The 21,922-nt window shown below is 40.8% G+C and overlaps 1 non-coding gene and 2 pseudogenes across 1 annotated transcript; 1 reads left to right on the forward strand and 2 right to left on the reverse strand.

Annotated features, from left to right (window-relative positions):
* Nucleotides 1-1,669: 1,669 nt before the first annotated feature.
* LOC147944233 (uncharacterized) lies at nucleotides 1,670-4,279 on the reverse strand (annotated as a pseudogene).
* A 792-nt stretch (nucleotides 4,280-5,071) lies between these two features.
* LOC147944234 (uncharacterized) lies at nucleotides 5,072-19,018 on the reverse strand (annotated as a pseudogene).
* Nucleotides 16,201-16,272, forward strand: TRNAD-GUC (transfer RNA aspartic acid (anticodon GUC)). The gene has a single exon. It is a non-coding gene; the product is annotated as a tRNA-Asp (tRNA).
* Nucleotides 19,019-21,922: the final 2,904 nt, after the last annotated feature.

The raw sequence follows: 21,922 nt of genomic DNA on the forward strand, positions 1-21,922 counted from the left end.
TTTTTTAGTCTCCTCTTTCCCAACGTTTCATTGCTGATTATCAATCTTACTCCTACTAATAATTTAGAACTGTTAAAATTTCTGTACGGTTAGTTTTTGTTATTCGAACTTTGTAGCAGTTTCTTAGTTTCTATATATAGTAGAACTCTACTTGTAGAACACAAGTCAAAATAGAACTAGAGAGCGAGAGAGAGGGTGGGAGATTCAAATAAAGCAGAGACGGATGAAGTTTCTGATGGCGAAGGTGCAATAGAGCAGACTTTGTTGAGTTTTCTAAATCCAATTCAAGATATTGTCTCTTTTGGGCCGAGATAGCAAAACTCGCACGGATTTCTTATTGGGCTCCTTGGGCTCCTTTCCAAAAGACCTCATACTAAATAAGTATGCTTGGAATTGACTTATATATTAGAAAGTTTTTTTTCTAATCTTCTGATGTGGGACGTTGGTTTGTACCCAACAATAGACTTTGAAATCAAAATCAAGATAAGCGACTTACAATCTTGGTATTAATTGGACTGGAAATGAGTGGAAGTAGAAGAGGTAGAAGAAATTTGTTTTCCAAAATCCAAACAATTTATTGCATTTGTTGGAAAATATTGAGGGTGACTGTTAAATTTTTAAGCATAGAGGTTTGCGCCATTTAATCTATGTAAGTAATCATTAGTGACTTAAAAAATTAAAATGTAGATTAAAAACTCTGAGCATGGATTAATTACATGGATGGCGTTAATTGTGTTTTCTATACTTTGATTCACTTTGGCGCTCAACAATTAACGCCATCCATGAAATTATAAGATATACATGTAAACATCTGTTTGGGGGACTAATATGTAATTAGCTTTTCCCTAATCCTCCTTCAATATTGTATCAGCAACTTTGGAAATCTTGAATCACTATAAGAGATATGTACATTGTTAGCGCAGAAAAACTGCTATAGTAGGTATTTCACAGCGAAATCGCAAATGCTGTGACATCGGCAGCCATGGTAGATGTCACCCATACAATAGCGTTGTTTGCGTATGCTATGATTGGCAAAGATACTATAACAATATTTCGATGCTATTATCTGTTATTATATAACACGTAGATTTTTGTTATCGTAGGTCCTTATACAATAGCAATTATCTTTTGGTTTGAAATATATTGGTGCAGCATGACTTCAATGCTATAATATATTCTTATACAATATCTTTTGAGAATTGTTATATATAATATACTTATAGCATTTTTATTAGTTGTAGTATAATGTTTGATAACAAATTATCAGAGCTATGATATATGAATTGAATTGTTTTATTTTGTCCAATTATATTTTTTTCCAGAAAGCTCTAAACCTGTTTAAATCTATAAACCAATTAACAGAACAAGTAGAGATTTAAATCATTAAACATAAACCTGTCTCTAATTCAACATTCAGAACAGAAGTCAACAAAGTCATTCAACATAGGTTGTAAAGTCTGAATCCAAAATACATAACATTAGGCATATATATAAGTTGATTAATTAGCTTAGTCTTAACTAATTAAAACTAGCTAACTTGGACCAAACTTTCTTCATTCCCTGCTACAAGCAACAATGTATTATATCAGTTATTTATATCACTAGCAGTCTGTCATATGTTAAACGAAAACACAAACATAACACATATTACTTACCCCGGTTTATAAACTCAAAAGATGACCAACTTATCCATCGGCCAAGCAATAGATGAACCGAGTGCATCTCTCATGTACTCGATTTCATCTGATGTCCTCCAGACTGCTGCATCATCTATCTTTACTACATCAACCCATACTCTAGCTGCATTTTCCCCCAATCGAACAAAGTGGACTTTAAGATCTGGGTCGATTGAATGCACTCGTCCTTCAGCAACAACCTGCTTCTTTCCACTAATATCCAGTAACTTGCACTTCTGATTTTCCTTGACAGCTTCATTTTTACGCTGCCATGTTAACAATATTAACCAGTTTACAACAGATAGAATAATAACTAGAATGCTTTCTAAAATGATGTATCAAGAATATTTACTGGAGATCTTCGAAGAGGGGCTTGTGTAGCAAGTTGCGTTTTTCTTATAGGAGATTTTGGACCTGTTGGTGAAGACTTATCAGTAGTATGTTTTGAACCTGTTCTTGAAGTTTTCTCACTACTTTCAGACATTTGGAGAGAAGATTTGTGACTTGATGCATCTGGTGAAGATTGAATGACAACTTTTCTGGCAGGCCATGCTACAAAAGATTTGACACAGTCCCCAAGGTATGCCACATCCACCGTAGGCCTTCATATAAATGTTTCAGGCTGAAGCACCTTATCAACAAATACTTTGACTGCAATTGGTCCGATAGAAATGCCGTTAACTAATGCTGTTGGTTCTTCCATCTGCCATCGTCCTTCTGCAACAACTACATCATATGCAGACAAATCCAATAGTATGCATTTATTCGGCGAATTTGTGCTTGGTCCCTGTCAAAGTCATTAACACAACAATCTGATTATGTTAACTAATCATTTTTCCAAATAATCATACAGCCATGATACTATAGCAATATTTAATTTTACCAGCGGTCTAATATCTTCAATTTCGATCTCCTTTTCTAAGTTAACACACTTAGAGGCAGGCCATGCAATCATCTGTCCAACAGCTTTATCGACTGTCAACATGTTCAGCGCAGGTCTCCAAAGGAACATTTCTGGTAAAATAGCAGTTTCAACCAAAACTTTAACATCTGATGGGCCTAAGCGACAACCATTCACTAACTCCTCCGGGTCAGAAGAAATAATGCGTCCCTCAGCAACATTTGCATCACCACCAGTCCAATCAGTCAAAACACACTTAGGTTGTGTTTTTTTGTTCACACTCTATACAATTACCAATACAGTACATATCAGACAGTATATAGTAACAAATAAATAATCACGCATCTTATAAAAATTACTCACTTTAGCAGCTGAGATTTCACCAACTTCAGTGTCTTGTCCTTGCTACAAATAAAAAAGCATAGTTAAATCTTGGATGCTAATTCATCATGTTAATTAATGCATAAATAGTTAAGTGTCTAACCTTGTTCTTGAGAAAGTCAATTATATTTTCTAACTCATTGACCTTTTGCTGGAGATTAACATGTTTATCTTGCAATTCAGCCATAGACTTATGATTCACTTGGAGACAAGCTAATTTGGTCTTAGACATGTTTCTTCCCATTGTCCTCATTCGACCAGGATTATCAGGTCCTAACAGTTGGACAAGTGCATCGTCTGTTTCATTGGTTGTAATTGGTGTAGTACCACTAATAATCTCAGCTGCCTTTTTCTGCAAATTACAATTTGAAATGATCACACAACGCACAAACAATATTCAAACCATCAGAGCAAGCACAAATATATAACTCACAATCATTTCAGCCGCATTCGTATTCACTGGGGTACCATCTTTCTTGGTACGAGACTTGACCCAGACCTTTAGCCTCGTCACCTCTGATGGGTTTGCAGATTCCTTTTTCTAAACAATAAAAAGGAATTATTATAAAGAACAAGTATTTAAAAGCAGAATGATCATAATAAAAAGGGATATATTTTAAAGGATACTGACCATATCTTCTGTTAGCCTAACCATCCCTCTGCGACTACATGTGTGAGGAATCTGTTTGCGCCTTCTTTCCTTATAACTATCGCTTATAACCTAATAGATGAATAATTATTATGTAATCTATGATATAACAAAAAAACTCATTTATTTGTAGATGCATACCTTGAATTCTTTGCTAGTTTTATATTTGACAAATTTACGCCTCTCGAAAGGAGATATATTCTTAGGTCGCAGATTCATCCTCTCTTGGTTAGTATTAGCTTCTCTTATCTTATTGACAATGCCTGATTTATATGCCCTCCATAAACATCCCATCTGCTTAAGCACTGCAACCTTTTGATACTCTTCATCTACTGCAAACCTTGCCTGCATTCATTACAGTGAAAAAAAAGTTTGTGAAAAAACGATATTTGAGCAAAGTTAACTAAGTAAATGAAAATGGCATACCTGAATCTTGATGTCTTCACCTACTTTGGGCCAACGATCAATTGTGATTGGAACATGTTCCCGTACCAATGCTCCTACGTATGATGCCATCTTAACTGATCCTTCACCATAAGGCTCTCCCATCATAGTGTACTCTACTTGAACTCTGGTATTTGGATCCTTGGCGATGTCTTTCATCCGTGTTGGTCCTCGCTGTCTCTTACTCTTTGTTTCAACAGGAACAGATAATTCAATTTCACCTTCAGGTTCTTCTTCTCCAGGTTCTGCATCGACCAATGGCTCACCTTCAGGTTCTTTTTCTTCATGTTCTGCATCGACCAATGGCTCACCTTCAGGTTCATCTTCTTTTTCAGGATCCTCTACAGGATCTGGTAGTTGGACTCCAGATTTTACAGGTTCTGGTTCAATAGTTCGCACAAATTCTACCTCCTCATCGACTTTCTTATCAACACGCTTTCTTCCATGCTTTTTACTTGTATGGGTCATGTCAACTCACCTGAAAGTTAGACACAATATACGGGTTAAAAAAACGTCGAACAAACAGCACAGAAAACTAATAGACAAAAGACAAAGCACACATTTCACACATCTCACACACTAACAGACATATATGCCTTCACAATCTGTTCGCTCATTTTCAGATTCATCCAAGTCAGCACCAACGTCAATATCTGGTGGCAATGGCCTAATGTCTGCTACTCCATCTTCATATTCTTTCTGAGTGTATCTTCTTGAAGGACCTCTCATTGCCACATACCAACTCGATGAATCATTTTCCCTTGAGTAAAACACTTGCTTAGCTTGAGAGGCTAATATGTATGGATCCCTTGAGAAAGTGTGACAACCCGTCCGTAGGCCCCACTAGCCTCACTGCTAGTTGCCCCCATAGGCTGGCCCTGCAGGGCATCGATCCTAACCCATCACTGTGGATATCCCAATCCACCAGTAGGTTATTGGTGCATCAGGCGTTCCTCGAACCCTGGTCCCTCACCCTTTAACAACCTTCCCACAGACAAGTTGCCACCAATTGATCTGCAGCTATTGTGGACCACGAATTAGCAATTTAAGCATGATGTTCTCCTTCTTCAGGCATAAGTCAGGTGGCAGATTGTAGTTTACTAACATAATAGGCCAGCAACTATACATGGTATTCTTCATGTTGAATGGATTAAATCCATCAGTGGAAAGTCCAAGCCTCAGATTTCTTTCTTCAGATGCAAATGAAGGGTATTTAGCATTCATCTGTGATACTAAGATTTTTTTATGTCTCCTAGTAGGTTCAATTAACCTTATGTAGTTGTAGTACTTAAGGTGTCAATCCAGTTGGGAATGTTTACTATCACTCAAGATGCAATCAAGCTATCACAAGTCAAGCCAATTCGAAGAATGTTTTTATCTAACAGTCCTAGAATGATCAAAATGCAAAACGGAAATGAGTCACAGAACTAGAAACAAGAATGCATGACGAGAAGCGAAAGTGAATAAAAACGTAAAAGATTCTAAGCATGAACAAACGAAACAGTTCCAGGAATGTAATAAAAATCAGAAAGAAAGAAGTCCTAAGGATGGGGTAATTGATGTCGGTGGAGTATCCTAGTCTAAGGAGTGTTTAACATACCATAAGCAAAGTATCCCTAAACAATGAACATCACAACTTAGCTAATCCAATCTCTTGGCAAAAGCTACTCAGACGCAACCACTTCCATACCTAGCTCTCGCTAGAGAAACGTGGTCGAGCAGGCATGACAGACAAGTTCATTCGTGTCAACAAACATCCTAGACAACTAATCTCTTAGGCTAGGAACGTAAGTCTCTGGCACTAGTTGGTCAGACATTTCATCAAACACCTTTTGGGTGCGGAAATGTCTCGAACCTAGTTCCAATTGATCAGAGAGAAACAAGTAATTCTAACTCTAGTCCAGAAGGGAATTTTACAATCAAAGCTTAAACACTCTACATCCTAAGATCCTCCACCTAATCTATCCCATCCTCAGGAACTACCACACTACTCAGATCCGAAAATCATAGTCAAGGATGCAAACACAGAAATCATTGAATCAAGCATAATAAGATAGATAAAAATAAGATTAACAACTTTGTAGAAGGAATCAAATGGAAAATCTCAATAAATCTCAACGATATCGGAATACAAGTCTGAGAACGTGTTTTGGATGCTAGGTTAAAAACCTTCTGGGAACGAAAACGAGATTAAAAGATAAGATGTCTCCGCAAAGACTTAACAAAATGTATATATAGTAGTCCAACATGGAAAGCCCTAAAACTTAAAACGACAAGGTAAAGCGTCGGTTCGGTAATCTCCTGAAGCATGTGAAACCAAACGTCTTTCTTCCCGACATGTGCGATCAAGTCCATGTGCGTCGAATGGAATCCAATGTCATCATAGCTCGGATGGAAGGCTGAGGAGCATGGCTTGGACGGATAGCTCGGACGGAACGGAGATGGTGACAATGGCTCGGACGAGACGGAGATGGTGACCATGGCTTGGACGAAACGAAGATGGTGACAATGGCTCGGACGAGACGGAGATGGTGACCATGGCTTGGACGAAACGAAGATGGTGACCATGGCTCGGACGAGAATGAAGATGGTGACCATGGCTCGGACGAGAATGAAGATGGTGACCATGGCTCGGACGAGAATGAAGATGGTGACCATGGCTCGGACGAGAATGAAGATGGTGACCATGGCTCGGACGAAACGAAGATGGTGACCATGGCTCGGACGAGAATGAAGGTGGTGACCATGGCTCGGACGAGAATAGCTTCCAACGTTTCCTAAATACCTGAAATACTCCAAAATGCACAATGTATGCAAGGATGATGCAAGAGCTACCTAGACGTGCAAAGTGTATAGAAAAAAACTAGAAAACGATGCAAACCAATGAGTTATCCTAGCTAAATGCATGATAAAAATAAGCTAAGGAGAGACAAAATATAGACATATCAACTCCCCCAAGCTTACTCTTTGCTTGCCCTCAAGCAAACAATCAAGAATAGAGTATGGAGAAGAGGTGTGAAGATGGGGTCTCAGAACCTAAAACATGCTAAATAAAATAGTTAGAATCAAGGTCCTTGTTTTTAGTTCTATGATGCATGGTGAAAGAACTCTATATTTTTTTTTTACACATGCAATCCTATCAATCATTCCCTTTAACATTCATTAACAGAGAACCGTGAATCAAGCTAAGCAATGTCGTTGAACTCATTTGGCTAGGGTGAAGGGTTGGAGACTTAGATGGTCTCCTTCTCGAGTGGTTTCATCAATACATGACAAGGTTCTCTCACAAAAATGAGTTGAGCTTAAGAGAAGGCTAAAGGTTGAAACCAACTGATACATACAAGAGCAGCGTCCTGTCTACCCAAAGAACATTCCAAACCGAAGTTGGTCCTATCTCTACCCTTCATCAGAAACATCATCTCAAACCCATTCTTTCACTCTTTATACTTGGTCTTAGGGGAAGTTCACTTATTATCATTCTAGCAGATTGGGAAATCTTTATTATCACTATGGTTCTTTTTCTTTTCTTCTAAGGACTCTAGACATCATAAGCATTTTTACTTTCTTTCCTTTGTCTAATCTTTTCGTTTTATGCCCAGAACCAATAACTCATTGTTTTGCTCAACCCAAATCCTTTACTAGACTTGTAAACCTTGAAAACACATCCCCCTCCTAAAGACTTTCTCCCCTTTACTTTCTGTTTACACTTCACTTTTCTGCACAAATCCATACCCAATACCCAAAATCGAGTTCTCACCTAGTCCTACTAGTCCGGATAACGCGAACTAGAACTACACAGGATCCTACTCTTGTCGGTTAGAACCTAACACTTTCTAACAAGCTCAACTCGGAAAAAGGCCTGACATTCAAGAATACAATTGGCTTGAAAGAACGGTTGGTTAAGGGTGCGGGGAACTGTTCCAAAGATGGGAATCAGCTACTTGGATCGACAAGGGTGGTAAAAATGTGAAAGACAATCCAAGTATGTATATGGTATCCATGAGTTCAACTTCAATGCATAACAGGATAATTGCAAGTCAGGATTAGGTTCAAGTAGATAGGGAATGATATCAATTCAAAACATGCTTCAATCTTAAATTTTCAAGTTCAATCAACAAGCATCAAAGAACTAAGAACAAGGGCCTTGATCCTATCCTATTGAATCCAACATGCTAACAAGGTTACAATCATCATCAACCCCTATGCTAAATGCAACAACCCTATATGAATAAACCTAGACTCAATCCTAATATGCAATTGCAAACTACATGAACACTCTGTTTTTGTGAAAATTTTCGAAATTTTTTTTTTTTTCAAATTTTTTTATGGTTTTTCTATGCAAATAGATGGATGCAGACTCAAACATGATATGATGCAAAGATTTGAAATAAGAATCACAAAACACGACATTAGATACATCATCTCAAACCCTCCCCCAAACTTAAAATACACAGTCTCCTGTGTAAGAAAAATTTGCTGGAGGATTTAAGAATCACAATACAAACAATGCAGAAATGAAATGGTATATACAAAGGAAGGTAGGAGTACCTCAGTAGTAGAAAAAGGAGTCTGAGCTCGCCCAAGGAGCTGGTGCGTGGTACTGGCTCTGTCCTTCACCGTGTTCGGTATCCGCAGGAGTGGTCTCACCTGGTGGGTCGACTTGTTGCTCAACCGCTTGAGTGTTCTGATAAGTGCTCGGCTGCTCGTCGCACTGCATGTCGTCGACTCTAGACTCGCCATGGTCCGAGACCAATACTACCACATCCGTAGGCTGATAATCACCTTGCTGCCCAACTTGTTGCTCAACCTCTTGCTCAGCTTGAGCTGCAGAACGACGCGCTGATCGACGACTTGAGGAGGCTTTTGAACCACGCAAACCGCGTCCCCTTCTCTCCCTAGATTCATGTGATGAGTGGCGTGAAGGGACGGGAGAAGATGGGCGCTGTCGTGGCACATATGAAGATTGACGTGCGGGTGATGGAATCGGAGAAGGTGTTCGCTCTAGGTTCGCGGAAGGGCGTCCTGGCATTGGTATGGTATCCTCGGGGATGGACCTTGGGACCGCGGTTGTGGATGTCGAACAGCTAAACTTACGCATGAAGTTCATGACACTCTTGGTGAAACGGCTAAACGTTTTGTCTCTGGCTTTCCCCCATTGTTGCAGCAGGTTGAGTCTATGATGAGCGGCTCGATCCCCCTTGGACATTCTCGGATCCGAGTACTCCTCGAAGTGGAATTGCTCCGGGCGGTACTCCTCTGGGCGGTAGTCCTCTGTGTCTTCTTCCATTGGCTCCGCGCGTGTTTCCACAACGTCGACATGATCCTCTTCAGCTTCAGAGTTGTATAAGATTGTCGTAGGAGGGATAAACTCGATATGCTCTCCACCTAAGATTGTAGTCAACTCGACGCAAGGGAGGAGTAATCTCGAAGGTCCGACCGCAGGATGCACAAAATTGTAGAGCAACCTTCCATGCCTCAAACCCCAATCCAAAGTGCGTAGCTGTCGCAGGTAGCGGAGGTCTATCCAACGTGGTGGGTGCGCCTCAGAGTGTAGGGGGACGCCAGCAGCCTCAAGGAACCAAGTCACGATGCCTCCCATGCACATCACTCCGGGAGTGTGGTTGAGGCTTAGTCGCGAGACCCAATGCTTGTATGTCAGCATGTGGTTGATAAGGTAGAGCGAGACGGAAGCGTTGGATATGTCACCTTGCAGCGCGGTGCAATCCATGGCAGTGAATGAGAGTCCCTTAAGCGCCAAATCGATCATCTCTAGATCGCCATTCGTCATGTATCCTTTAATCTCTTTAGCGTAAAATGCATTGGTGACCGCCTTCTGGAAGTAACGCAACACTGGGCTCCGCACGTTCAGCGCTTTTGTCTTCGAGGAGGTGAATGTGGGTGCACTCCCAATCGTTGCCCAGAGTGCGGATATCTCATCCCGATCGAACTGCGGCGTAGTCCCTGTTCCGCTGGGAAATCCAAACATCTCTTCGACAGTTTTGAAACTGAGAGTGTAGAACTGGCCATGAACGCGAAATGTAATGTAGCCCAGACCTCCATCAGACATCATTCCCGGCTCATCCGCATACAGATGCGTCTCCAGAGTACAGAGGAACTGAATTGTCTCCTCCCTGTATCCGCTTTTTGGTGTGTTCATGATTCCCCCCAGATGGCACCGGCTAAACAGATACTGAACATCCTCCCAAATCCCAAGTTGCTGCATAGTCTCAACATGGGGATATCTTGTTCCCTCAAACTCCATCTGCTGGAACAGCTCGTAGTATTCCTTGGGAGTTAATTTCGTCTCAGTGCTCTTCCGTTTGACCGATTTTCTGGGAGCTGGTGTTGAGCGCAAAGCGGGTTCCTCCTGTTCATAATCGCTCCCGTCCTCCTTTGAGTGTGAAGCTTGTGCCGGTCGCTTCCCGCGACTCTTACTCTTAGAGAGCGGTTTGGCCGGTCTGCTTGACCCAGCGCCTTGCGTAGGCGGCTTGGAAGTAGCAACACGTCCTGGAACCTGACAACCATACTTATCATACATCTCATCCCAAAAATTGTCAGACATTGCAAAGGTGAAACAATTCAAACTCAAAATCAAAGATTAGTAGGTTAGTGACCGAGCAATAATAAAAATCGCAAAAAAAATCAATGAGAGTGAGTATGGCGCGAAACACACGAAGATGGTCGCAGTGGCTCGGACGACAGCAAGATGGTCACAGTGGCTCGGTCAAAACGCAGATTGCGACAGTAGCTCGGTTGATGCCTCACGGAAGCGCGGGGTGAGACGGCGGTGATGAACGGGAGAGTGGAGCTTCGGCGAGAAGATGGAGAGTGAACTGCAGCAGGTCGAAGATGGAGAGTGAGCAGAGGTAATAGAACAAAGTGAGAACGTAAACAAAGAGTGATGAGGGAGTGGAATAATAATGGTCGTGAGGAGAGTATTTGTTTGGTAGGGGTGAAGAGTGAAGGGAGGGGAGAGTTGAATTTAAAGAGGAGAAAAGAAGGAAGAGTGGTGGAGTGATGGGAAGAAAGAAGACATAAAGTGATGTGTTTGTTGTGAGGGAACAAGAGAGGGGGAGGAGTGAGGTGATTGAAGATAATAGAGGTTCACGTGGGAGGGGAAGCCAACAAAGAGGGAGATGCAAGTGGGTTGCTTTCTTTTCGTTTTTTCGTTTTTTTTTTTTTTTTTTTTTTTTTTTTTTTTTTTTTTTTTTTTTTTTTTTTTTTTTGCTCCCTCTCCTTTTCACTCTGTTTTTCTCTGTATCCTCTATCTTTGTTGCACACACTCCCTTCTGTAGATTCCTGAACACAGAAAACCAAAAACAAAAATTAAAAACACAAGAATCCTAAAAATATTTACAGTGATACCTTTGGGACTTCCTCCCAAGTGAGCTTGTTTAAAGTCTCTAGCTTGACTTTTCAGCTTTTTATGCTTTTTGGGGTTCATGGAGGAGTACAGAAAACCCCTTTGGGCGGACTTGATCAGCTAAATATTTTTTTACTCTTTGGCCGTTTACAGTGAATTCGCTGCCATCCTTGTTCAGAAGAGTGATAGCTCCAAATGACAAAACGTCTTTGACTGTAAATGGTCCAGACCACCTAGACTTAAGCTTTCCAGGAAATAACTTAAGTCTGGAATTGAACAGCAAAACCTGATCTCCAGCTTTGAGCTCCTTGACAATAATCTTCTTGTCATGAAAATTCTTTGTCCTCTCCTTGTAAATCTTGGAACTCTCATAAGCATCAAGTCTTATTTCTTCCAACTCATGGATGTCAAGAGTTCTCTTAGCCTGAGCTGTGTCAATATCCAAGTTCAGCAGCTTGATTGCCCAAAGTGCCTTGTACTCAACCTCCACAGGGAGATGACATGCTTTACCATATACCAACTGAAACGGTGTTCTGCCTATTGGCGTCTTGAACGCTGTTCTGTATGCCCAGAGAGTCTCGTCCAACTTGACAGACCAATCTTTCTTCGAGACTCCAACAATTCTTGACAAGATACCCTTGATCTGTTTGTTCGAAACTTCAACCTGACCGCTGGTCTGAGGGTGATACGCAGTAGACACTTTGTGCTTGACCCCATACTTTCTCAGCATGCTCTCAAAAACTTTGTTGACGAAGTGAGTTCCACCATCACTGATCACCGCTCTAGGTATCCCATACCTTGGAAAGATTATACTTTTGAACAGCTTCAGAACAACCTTGTGATCATTGGTGGGGCTGGCTATGGCTTCGACCCACTTAGAAACATAATCAACTGCCACCAAGATATAGACATTCCCATTAGATGGGGGGTTGAAAGGACCCATGAAGTCTATCCCCCAGACGTCAAATATCTCCACTTCCAGGATTGGATTTTGGGGCATCTCGTTTCTCCTTGTGATGTTGCCCATCCTCTGACAAGCGTCACACTTGGTGATGAAGTTGTGAGCGTCTTTGAACAAGGTTGGCCACCAGAGACCTGCTTGGAGAACCTTCTGAGCTGTCTTGAATGTGGCGAAATGACCTCCGTAGACGGAACCGTGACAATGCTCAAGCACTCCCTGCACTTCCCCTTCTGCTATGCATCTTCTGAACAGACCGTCAGAACCTCTCTTGTACAGATAGGGTTCATCCCAGAAGTAGTGGTTGACCTCTCTGAAAAGCTTCTTCTTCCTGTATGGATCCATGTCATCAGGAACTTCTCCACATACCTTGTAATTCACAACATCTGCATACCAGGGTGCAGTCTCAGAAGTGATTGCCATGCATCTGATTTTGAGGTTCTCAACCCCTGTGTCATGCATCCGCTCACAAACCTGGGCTACCAGAAGTTGTTCCTCAGGCATTGAGTCATTTATTGGAACAACATCTTCTATCCTCATTCTTGACAAGTGGTCTGCAACTCCATTTTCTATTCCTTTCTTGTCAACTATCTCCATGTCAAACTCTTGGAGAAGCAGGATCCATCTCAGCAGTCTCGGTTTGGTATCCTTCTTCGAGTAGATGTGTCTCAGAGCGGCATGATCGGTATACACAATGACCTTCGAACCTACAAGATAACTCCTGAATTTCTTGAATGCAAACACAACTGCTAGGAGTTCCTTCTCTGTGGTAGCATACCTTCCCTGGGTCTCGTCCAAGGTGCGACTTGCGTAGTAGATGACATGAAGCTTCTTGTCAATACGCTGTCCCAGAACTGCTCCAACTGCAAAGTCTGAAGCATCACACATGATCTCAAAAGGATGATCCCAATTCGGAGCTTGCACTATGGGTGCTGAAACCAAGGCCTCCTTGATCTTGCTGAAAGCTTCCAAACATGCTGCATCAAATTCGAACTCAACCTCCTTGCACAACAACCTTGTCAAAGGTCTTGCAATTTTTGAGAAGTCCTTGATGAATCTCCTGTAAAACCCAGCATGTCCCAGAAAACTCCTGATGTCCTTCACTGTCTTAGGCTGTTGAAGCTGAACCATGACCTCAATCTTAGCTTTGTCAACCTCAATCCCTTTCTCAGAAATTTTGTGTCCCAGAACAATCCCTTCTTCAACCATGAAATGGCACTTCTCCCAGTTCAGCACCAGGTTCGTCTCCTCACATCGCGTCAATACCCTGCACAAATTTAACAAACAGGAGGAGAAAGTGGAACCGTATACAGAGAAGTCGTCCATAAACACTTCCACCGACTCCTCAATTAAATCCGAGAAAATTGAAGTCATGCACCTCTGAAAGGTGGCAGGAGCATTGCACAAACCAAATGGCATGCGTCTGTAGGCAAATGTGCCATAGGGACAAGTAAAGGTTGTCTTTTCCTGATCATTTGGGTGAATAGGGATTTGGAAGAATCCACTATACCCATCAAGGAAACAATAATAGGGATGACTAGCTAGTCTTTCCAACATTTGATCAATGAAAGGCAAAGGAAAATGATCTTTCCTAGATACAGCATTCAACTTCCTATAATCTATACACATCCTATGTCCTGTGATGGTTCTAGTTGGGATTAACTCATTTTTGTCGTTTTTGATCACAGTTATGCCTCCCTTCTTAGGTACACAGTGCACTGGAGATACCCAAGTACTATCAGAGATAGGATAGATAACTCCAGCATCAAGCAGTTTTAGGATTTCTTTCTTTACTACTTCTTTCAGATTAGGGTTCAATCTTCTTTGGGGTTCAATACTAGCATAAGACTCATTTTCAAGATTGATCCTATGTGTGCAAAGACTAGGTGAGATTCCTTTGATATCATCTAAAGAATAACCTATGGCCTTTCTAAACTTTTTTAGCTCAGTGACTAGCAACCCCAATTCATCATCACTCAACCTAGCATTCACTATGACAGGATAAGTAGAATTGGTTCCCAGAAAAACGTACCTGAGTCCGGAAGGGAGAGTTTTGAGTTCTACCTTCGGAGCTTTCAGTTCTGACCAGTCATCAGCACGGGAGTCTGGAATGATCGCGGTCGAGTGGGAGATATCACGTTCTGAACTCTCTGTCTCAACTGCACGTACCTCCTTTGCGTCAGATATCTGCTCGAATTCCTCTGATCCATCCGTTTCTCTGTGGGAATCTAGCATATTCTTGTAACAAGTTGTCTCCCCATGCAGGAACCCTTCTTCTCCATCCTTGGTTAGAGCAGTTTTGAGATGATCCTCCTCAGCTAGTTCCTCTAACAGCTCATCAGCCAACTTATCCATCTCTTCAATATAGAAGACTTGTCCTCCTATTGTTGGCTTCTTCAAAGTATCCTTGATATCAAACTTCATGATGAAGTCATCGCCCAGATTAAGATCAATCTTGCCATTTCTGACATCAATGATGGCTCCAGCAGTCGCTAGGAACGGTCTTCCTAAAATCAGAGGATCTTTAGGTTCTTCATCCATCTCCAGAACCACGAAGTCAGTTGGTACTTCCACGTCTCTGATCCTGACAGGTAAGTCCTCTAAGATACCATGTGGAAGTCTCACTGATCTATCTGCAAGGATGAGGGAGATGTCGCATCCCTTAAACCTTGTGAAACCCAACCTCTTAGCCACAGAGAATGGCATCAGATTCACTGAAGCGCCAAGATCACATAAGCACCTCTCAAAAGACATGGGTCCAATGGAGCAGGGAAGAGTGAATGATCCAGGATCTTTGAGCTTCTTGGGTACAACCTTCTTCTGGATGATTGCACTGCACTCAAGACTTAGTACCACCATGCCTTGAACTTCTTTTGATCTCTCCATCACCAAGTCCTTGAGGAATTTCTGGTAGTGAGGAACAAGTGCGAATGCATCTAGCAATGGCATTCTCAACTCAATCTCCTTGACTTGCTTTTCGAACAAGGCTTTGTACTTCTCAGTAAGCTGCTTCTTGAACCTCACTGGAAATGGTAGAGGAGGCTTGTACGGTGGAGGGATGAACTTCGCAGGTCTGTCTTCAGGAACAGCAGGCTCCTTAACAGCTTCAGGCTCGGATTGCTTCACTGGCTCGATTGGATCTTTGACTGCCTCGACGGGGTTCTCCATCTGAGTGTCATCCTGACCAAAATCCTCCCCATCTAATTCCGCACTGTCCTCAGTGACGTCTGGTACTCCTTGCCTGGGAGGCAATGTTTTCCCACTTCTTAGCGTAATGGCATTGGCAAACTCCTTGGGGTTCTGAACAGCTTTACCTGGGAATTGGCCAGGCTTTGGTGCAGAAGTAGAAACCGATTGGCCCTCCATGTACCTTATCTTCGAATTCAGAGTTTCGAATTTGACGGTCAGATCATTGTAGGAACATTCCATCCGCTGACTTAGGTCAGCGAACTTCTTTGCAGTATCCATGGAACCGCTAGCTTGACCCTGAAGAATTTGTTGCATCATATGCTTCAGTTCTTGATCTGGGGTTGGTGTAGGCTGAACTGGTTGAGGGCGGAATCCTGGCGGTGGTCCCGAGGGAGCTTGGTAACCCTGCTGGAACTGTTGTTTTGGAGCGAATCCCGGATTGTAAGGCACAAAAGGTTTTTGTTGCCCTTGCTGTTGTTGTTGAGGAGGGTACACCTGATCTTGTGGATTAGCAACATTGGTACTTCGGTAAGACAAATTGGGATTCGTCTTGTAGGGGTTGTAACCTTTGTTGTAGCCACCCTGATTCTGAACATAGCTGATCTCTTCACTCTGCTCACCCTCCCCATCTGGAACTTTGTCGTTGTAGTATAGTGGTAAGTATTCCCGCCTGTCACGCGGGTGACCCGGGTTCGATCCCCGGCAACGGCGCCAAATTGATACTAAGATTTTTTTATGTCTCCTAGTAGGTTCAATTAACCTTATGTAGTTGTAGTACTTAAGGTGTCAATCCAGTTGGGAATGTTTACTATCACTCAAGATGCAATCAAGCTATCACAAGTCAAGCCAATTCGAAGAATGTTTTTATCTAACAGTCCTAGAATGATCAAAATGCAAAACGGAAATGAGTCACAGAACTAGAAACAAGAATGCATGACGAGAAGCGAAAGTGAATAAAAACGTAAAAGATTCTAAGCATGAACAAACGAAACAGTTCCAGGAATGTAATAAAAATCAGAAAGAAAGAAGTCCTAAGGATGGGGTAATTGATGTCGGTGGAGTATCCTAGTCTAAGGAGTGTTTAACATACCATAAGCAAAGTATCCCTAAACAATGAACATCACAACTTAGCTAATCCAATCTCTTGGCAAAAGCTACTCAGACGCAACCACTTCCATACCTAGCTCTCGCTAGAGAAACGTGGTCGAGCAGGCATGACAGACAAGTTCATTCGTGTCAACAAACATCCTAGACAACTAATCTCTTAGGCTAGGAACGTAAGTCTCTGGCACTAGTTGGTCAGACATTTCATCAAACACCTTTTGGGTGCGGAAATGTCTCGAACCTAGTTCCAATTGATCAGAGAGAAACAAGTAATTCTAACTCTAGTCCAGAAGGGAATTTTACAATCAAAGCTTAAACACTCTACATCCTAAGATCCTCCACCTAATCTATCCCATCCTCAGGAACTACCACACTACTCAGATCCGAAAATCATAGTCAAGGATGCAAACACAGAAATCATTGAATCAAGCATAATAAGATAGATAAAAATAAGATTAACAACTTTGTAGAAGGAATCAAATGGAAAATCTCAATAAATCTCAACGATATCGGAATACAAGTCTGAGAACGTGTTTTGGATGCTAGGTTAAAAACCTTCTGGGAACGAAAACGAGATTAAAAGATAAGATGTCTCCGCAAAGACTTAACAAAATGTATATATAGTAGTCCAACATGGAAAGCCCTAAAACTTAAAACGACAAGGTAAAGCGTCGGTTCGGTAATCTCCTGAAGCATGTGAAACCAAACGTCTTTCTTCCCGACATGTGCGATCAAGTCCATGTGCGTCGAATGGAATCCAATGTCATCATAGCTCGGATGGAAGGCTGAGGAGCATGGCTTGGACGGATAGCTCGGACGGAACGGAGATGGTGACAATGGCTCGGACGAGACGGAGATGGTGACCATGGCTTGGACGAAACGAAGATGGTGACAATGGCTCGGACGAGACGGAGATGGTGACCATGGCTTGGACGAAACGAAGATGGTGACCATGGCTCGGACGAGAATGAAGATGGTGACCATGGCTCGGACGAGAATGAAGATGGTGACCATGGCTCGGACGAGAATGAAGATGGTGACCATGGCTCGGACGAGAATGAAGATGGTGACCATGGCTCGGACGAAACGAAGATGGTGACCATGGCTCGGACGAGAATGAAGGTGGTGACCATGGCTCGGACGAGAATAGCTTCCAACGTTTCCTAAATACCTGAAATACTCCAAAATGCACAATGTATGCAAGGATGATGCAAGAGCTACCTAGACGTGCAAAGTGTATAGAAAAAAACTAGAAAACGATGCAAACCAATGAGTTATCCTAGCTAAATGCATGATAAAAATAAGCTAAGGAGAGACAAAATATAGACATATCAATCTGATCCCATGTGACTGAATCCACAGGGTGGCGGAGTTTTCCATCGCTACTCTTGTTATTAAAGTGCCACCTTAAATCCTTAGCCATATCGACAGACCTAAAAATTCTCTTAAAGAGTGGGATTATGGGGAAGTACCGTAATACTTTATGAGGGACACCTTTCTTTACTTCTCCAGTATGCATGTTAGTCTTCCATCTTGAAGCTTTGCATTTAGGACAGTTCTCAAGCGTCTGGTACTTTTTTCTGTATAGGATGCAATCATTGACACATGCATGAATCTTCTGGTAACCCATATCAAAGGATTTCAAAAATTTCTTCACCTCATATAGTGATGTGTGCAGCACATTGTCTTCTGGTAATATCTTTGGCAATGTCTCCAAGAGATCATTGAAGCTCTTGTCAGACCAGCCATTCTATGTCTTTAGTCTGAACAATGATACAATAGCTGACAGCTTGCTATGGTTGACACATGATGGATATAATGGTGTTTCAGCATCCGCAAGCTTTGCAAGGAACCATCTTCTTTCAAATCCTCACCCTCTGCAATCTGACTCAACTCATCCATATTAGCAAACTCCTCATCCAGATATTCAGCCGCTTGATATAACCCAAAAATCTCATCATTCCACTGACTTTGATTGCTTTCACCATCAACCACTGGATTCAATTCTCCATGATGATACCAATCAGACCGCATCTTATATGCTTCATCCATTCCTCTTGTTAACAGATGATCAACTACTATACTGCCAGCATGCCGATCAATATTACGGCAATCAATGCAAGGACATACAATCAAATCAACGTCTCCCATATCCACAAACACAGCTCGAACAAAATTTGTAGCCCCTCTCTCATACGCAGGATCAGCTCTTCATTTTTTTTGCAGAGTTAACGAAAAAAAAACCAAGTAAAAACTCCAAACACCTACTAACATCTAAGTTACATAACTAAAATTCTTACCTGCAAAGATGCACCCAATCCTTGTCCACCATTATAAGTTCTAACCTTAATTTAAACCTTTAGAACCAATTAACAAACTACTCAAACACATATAATAACTCAAACACATATAATTACTCAAACACATATAATATATAACTCAATCATAACAAACTCTATAATTTTGTATATTTTAAACAAAGCAATCTGAAAACACACCAAAAAAAAGACAACAAACTCGATTTGTTTACAGAGTCAAAGAGAAGATGGTACTAACCTGTTGTGTGATAAGAGAAAGATAAGCTTCAAACTCCCATTGTTTTACTCAATAACACTTGCAAAACAATATAATATTACAAAATCAGTAAAATTATAATAGATCTGCAGATTCTTCGAACATATGAAGGTAAAACAGATTCGATAACATATCCAACAAACTCGATTTTAAGAAAACTTTGCAAGAACAGACATGCAATAAGAGGAGATTCTCGACCAAATCATATAATAACTTATACGCATGTGGCAAACCAAATCGGATTTTCAGAACAGATCCAACAAAGACACAAAAAATCTGTTCTTTGTGAAAAAACAATTTTCAGACGCAACAAGAATATATTCGGTGATAAAATCAGATTAAAGGAAGAAATTAACAGAGTAAGATAGAAATTTGCCTTTGATTGGAGCTCAACGCTGACAGATTTTGGTGGATTTAGGGCCGCCGATAGTTCCGGTGATGTCGCGGCTGATTAGCTTCTAGGACGGAGGCGACGGAGGTGACAGAGGTGATGGCGGAACAAATTTTAGGGTTTGAAATTAACAATAACTTTTGAAATCGAGGAAATGAGAGTGAAGGCAAAAAGTTTATGTCATAGGGTTTATTGAGGAAGAGAGAAATGAGAGAGAGTGAAGGCAAAAAGTCTTATTTTTGCCTAAGTATTTGGCGGAATTAGAGATTTTAGTTTCCCGCTTATTGAAATCCTATTATACTGTTACTGAATAGCTATTCTATGATAACATAAATTGTAATTTCCCTTCAATAGCAGTTGAGCAAACCGTGCTATAACAATGTACTATCAATGTTGAGTTTTTTGTAGTGAATGTCATGTATGTTATATGGAATGTCATATAAGTCATGGTATATGATTGTTAAGTGTCTAAGTTTGTGTGTTTTCTTATATGGATGTATTATGCTCTAATGAGTGACTTAAACGAGTCTCTCACGGATCGAGATGGTTTTTTCACCAACGGTTTGTAGAAGACGATCACTTCCATTTTGTTAAAATTTGGAGGATTGACAGTCAGCAAAATATACTCTCATTTTACAGTCTTAGTTTGGTCAATAGTAAAACTTGCGCTTGACGTTTTATTTTGGATGTAAAAGAAACTTAAACATAAACATAAACATACAAACATGTCATTTCCTTATCACACCAAATGAAAGAAAAAGGTTACACTTTTAATTTTAATGATGAGGCTAATTAAAACCCCTTATATCTTTCTGTAGCAATGGCAATGTTTGGGGGACGTTCCCTGAACTGCCGCCCAACAAGGTACATTAGGTGAAGTTGTGTATATGGCTTTGCAACAGTTACAACAATCAGCATCTGTACCTGTGTATGGGTTAGTCCTGCAGTCGCCTAAGAACTGACGTTGACTGGCCAGAGAGCATCCACCAGGACAGTCAATAGCGTAGCTCTTGAGGATTCCTAGATGTTGATTGTTGAGACATTTTTATCAAGATCATCGGCACCAGGTAAGTTAAAAGATAACGAAAAATATATATTAGAAAACTTAGGTTAATTAATACCGTTTGAAGCCATCACGAGGACAATCAAGAGAATGGTGAAGCTGACGGAGTCGAGATTCTTTGCCATCTCTTTTCTTTTTGCTTTGCTTTTGCTGAAACTTGTCTTTTACTTTCTTCAAGTAACTTAACTTAATTTGATGATACAATTCCATGGTTTTGGTGATCTTTTTATAGTCAAAGTTTTGCGACTGTGTTATAATTGTTTAATCTCTATCATCAATTAAAAGAATAGCATAATTATCATATAAACCCTTCTTCCAGGTTCATAGTGTCGCCACAATTGTGCATTTTGGTCCTTCCTCTTCTAAACAATAGTGATTGTTTTCCTTAGTTTGAAATAACTATTGTTTAAGAAATGATACTATTGTATTGTTAATTAGTTAACCAAAAGGAAGGCCACGTACGTCCCTGTCTTTGTTGTTGTGAACACATTTTATACTTCCACTCTTTCTAAATTTTTAATATAACAATAGTTTTTAAATTGATATTGTTGTTATCGATCAGAGTAAGAACGAATCTTGGCGACATTTTAATTCGATAATGAAAATCATTCCACTTCATTAGTTAATTCATTAATAAAACTGCAGCAAATGGCGACACTATTTCGTTTCTTTTGATCATCTCCGTTCCATATGCGTTACTCTCATTTTCTGATATTATAGGGTCTCATGGGACTTTTGGATTCACATGAGCTGAAAAAACATATATTCATATTTTTGTGAGTATCTATCACACCCCTAAGCAAACAAATATTAAGGCACCACAATGCTGCTATCTCAGTCACCATAACCATACCATTTGAAATCATCGAGTGAGATGGAGACTCAAGTCTATGAGACTTTTCCTTCTGTGATGCAGATAGCTCACAACAGTTTGATGGCACTATATATAAGATTTGCAAATCACATCTCCTCATGATCGAATTTTCTTCTAACACCAACTGAATTTGATGCAGTGCATCGTCGGTGTTTGTCAAATGTGGAACACTTGAGTCGGTGTTGTGTTGCGTGTTCCACAAGTCTTTTTATTATTTACGTTTGGCTTTAGTTTCTCTTCTATTTGGGACAAGTCTTACAAGCTTATCACAATAGATTTAGGATTAGTTCGTATCTTTTCGTTTTGGCTTTATAAATAGAGTCTCAAGTCTTTGTATCAATATCATTGATTTGAA

Source organism: Camelina sativa, chromosome 5 (genome assembly GCF_030686135.1).
Source record: "Camelina sativa cultivar CO46 ecotype springtype chromosome 5, ASM3068613v1".
Classification (NCBI taxonomy): Eukaryota; Viridiplantae; Streptophyta; class Magnoliopsida; order Brassicales; family Brassicaceae; genus Camelina; species Camelina sativa.